General features: G+C 29.0%; 1 non-coding gene across 1 annotated transcript; it reads right to left on the bottom strand.

Annotated features, from left to right (window-relative positions):
- Nucleotides 1-233: 233 nt before the first annotated feature.
- Nucleotides 234-340, bottom strand: LOC150041640 (U6 spliceosomal RNA). The gene has a single exon (XR_016533976.1). It is a non-coding gene; the product is annotated as a U6 spliceosomal RNA (small nuclear RNA).
- Nucleotides 341-3346: the final 3006 nt, after the last annotated feature.

The following is a 3346-nucleotide window of genomic DNA, read 5'->3' as shown; positions in this document are numbered from 1 at the left end:
TAAAATACAAGCCAAATTCTAAATACTGAGACTTTTATTATTTGCTATATTTATGGTGAATATTTTCATTTACTGTAAATATAATTGACCACATGTATTGAAGATTTTAATAATTGTGTTTATAATTTTGTTATTCATTCTATTTTCTTTTATTTTTGTTTCCTTTATTTTTTATTGTCTAGGTAATCTATAGAGGGGTTACAGTTACATTTGCCAGATAGTAGGTGCATTAAAAAAGTATGAAACACTTCACAAATTTGCGTGTCATCCTTGCACAGGGGCCATGTTAATCTTCTCTGTATTGTTCCAAATTTAGCATATGTGCTGCTGAAGTGAGCTCATTCAATTTTCTTACCTTAATGTTGTGATTCATTTGGATCTCTACATGCTGTTCTCTCTTCTTAACAGATCTTCAGTATTTGAATTTCTTCATTTTTTTCTTGAAAGTTCTTGAAAATTATAATAAATCAGGTTTTCTTTTAGTGATTTGATACTGGATTATTGAACTTCTATACCATATATTATATTTTTAGTTGGCAACTACGAATTTGTATTTCTATAAATTTTAAAATATTTTCTTCTCATTTTTTTTTGCCAGTCCTGGGCTTGAGCTCAGGGCCTGAGCACTGTCTTTGGGTTTTCTCAACGTTAGAGCTCGACCACTTGAGCCAAAGCACCACTTCTGGCTTCTTTCTATGTATGTGGTACCGATGAATCAAACCCGGGTCTTCGTTCATGCTAGGCAAGCACTCTACCACTAGGCCAAAGTCCGGGCCCCTCTTCTCATTTTTTATATAACTTGAAGATTTAACACTTATTTCCCATATGGAAAAACTTTTAAAATAATAAAGTTATATATCTTATTTGTTTCTCTATATATCTACTCTAAAACCAAAGGCAGAAAGATAGAATTATATAACATTAAAACAATTGGAATTAAGAACAGAGATAATACAAAATATATATAATTCTATTATTTCATGTTATACTAACAATCCTATTTTAGAATAAAACTGATTAAAAGTAGATTTTGGTGACATGAATGAAATGACAAGATGAAAGCCTTCCATAATTATTTCTGTTTTTCAGAAATTTCATTCATGATTAAAATCGAGTTTATGAAATAAAAATGCTATATCATGTTTAATAATTGGACTTACTAATATTGCTAAAAATAAAATTAGTATTCAATGAATGCTATAATAAATTCAGTGCTATTGCTTTCAAAAGCCCCAAGAACATATTTTACAAAACTGTAAGAAATTAATCCTAAAAATTTGTACGGAGATACACAAAAAGCAAAATCTTGGCAAAAAGACAGCAAATAGTATCATACTGTAAGTATTCCAAACATACTTCAGAGAAAAAATGTTTCAAAGAGAATTAGTACGATATAATTTCTGACACATGGATTAGTAAAGCACAATAAAAAGTTAAGAAATAAATTCACACACTATATTTATATTTATATATTTTATAGACCATAAAATATTTTAGAAATGTATTGTTACTAGACAGAAGAAAATAATAGAAAACTACATATGATTTTGGCATTATTTTGATGAATTATCTATGAGTAATATATGACATATTACTAAATCAAGATATATCAAAGTTATTTAATGTCCTTCAAGTACAACTTATTTGAAGTAGAATAGTGATGAAAGCTAAAAACATCAATGCACTGAGGACATTAGGTCATTTTTACTTTTTTTATAATTTATGTTTGATATGAAAATCTGGAGATATAACTTATTTCACATAGACTGAGAATCCAGATAGATCAAAGATTCAGGTAAAAAAAATTAAATTTGGAATAATTCTTTTATATTGAAGTATATGAAATGAAAAATTGCCCTCTAATGTGAGGCCACTTAAAGAGCAAAATTAAAAAATGAATTAAAGGAAATGATCAAACAATAATGGAATATACAGCAAGTACAAGTTGTACTTTTAGTTATTCCAGTCTAAGCAACTATTTCCTTATTATACAACATTGATTTGGTAACTAAGTGAACATTTGGATTTTCTTCAAATGTGTATTTCTTATGTAATTTCCATTTACAACAGGGGTAATGAAAAAAAGTCAATCTTAATTTGAGAATGTTTTTATATATAAAACATGCAAGTTTATACTATGACCTTGCAAGGGAAAGCACATTATCTATGATATCTCAGTTCATTTCGACAAATGTCTTCTCAGGTTGGCACTGTAATTCCCATCTACTTATTATTGCTTAACTGAGGTTTGAAAGATTTCAATATATTCCTACAGTCGTGCATTGACCTCCAATTCTGAAATGTGAACTAGCAACTAAGAAAAATCTTAAGTTGTGTCTGTAATAGAGAAGGCCTGCAGAAAAGAAGAGCTATCTTTTAAGAAGTTTGTATATTTGTGACAGTACTGTACTTTGAATTCAGGGCTTAACACTTACTAAGCAGCTCTTTTGAATTTATATATTTTTCAGGAAGAATTTTATATTATTTTTCAAAAACTTACTTGGACCACAATCATCCTATTTTAATTTCTACATGTACCTAAGATGATAGGCAGATTTTTATTGGTGATGACAGTCTTGCTGTTTTTTTTTTACCAAGGCTTAGCCTCAAGCAAATATTCTCCCAATTTCCATCACCTCTGTAGTTAGAAAAAGCCACTATACTAAATCATTTTTTGCTCTTCATGCTGAAAGTAAGTTAGTTGGATATTATACTAAGAGAAGTAATTAGTAATTAAAGGCACAGAACTTTTTACCAAAATAATATCCATGGGAAAGAAGAACCACTGAATAACAAGGAAGGAAACAAGTTTTATTCATTTCATTCTGTCACCACAGAAACATTGTTTAGAATTTAAAAAAATAACCACAAAACTATTTTGCATGGTTTCATTGTTTGTTCACTGGTGTTCAGTGTTATATAGGTACCTAATATCTCATAAAAATTAAAACTGGAATATTAAGTAGAGGTTTCTTCTGTTTAAGCAGTGAAATTTCTGTATAGCCTTTGCTAGGATTAGAAGAAGTTAATCTGACTCACTAAGGGAAAATTAAAGCAGTCTGCCTAAATTTTCATATTCAGAAGTAGGGCAGAAGATTAGTAAACCTTATTTAAGTGGAAAACTTACCAAAATACAACTTAACAAAAAGTTAATTATCCATTATGGGTGAGAATTTCTAAAATACAGGCCAAGATTAATGTTTTAGGATGAAATAAAAAAGTTTAGTTTTAAAATCTGTTTTTAAAATCAATTATCTAGGTAAAAAGACAAACAGTACCAAGGATCAAACATAGGACACAATATGATTGGTTTGTTACATAGGAACATTTACCCAAGGGCCAGGAG

The sequence above is a fragment of the Megascapheus bottae genome, chromosome X, assembly GCF_031878675.1.
Source record: "Megascapheus bottae isolate mThoBot1 chromosome X, mThoBot2.hap1, whole genome shotgun sequence".
NCBI lineage: Eukaryota > Metazoa > Chordata > Mammalia > Rodentia > Geomyidae > Megascapheus > Megascapheus bottae.
Note: the sequence above shows the minus strand (reverse complement) of the source record. Positions and strands in the feature narration are given on the sequence as shown.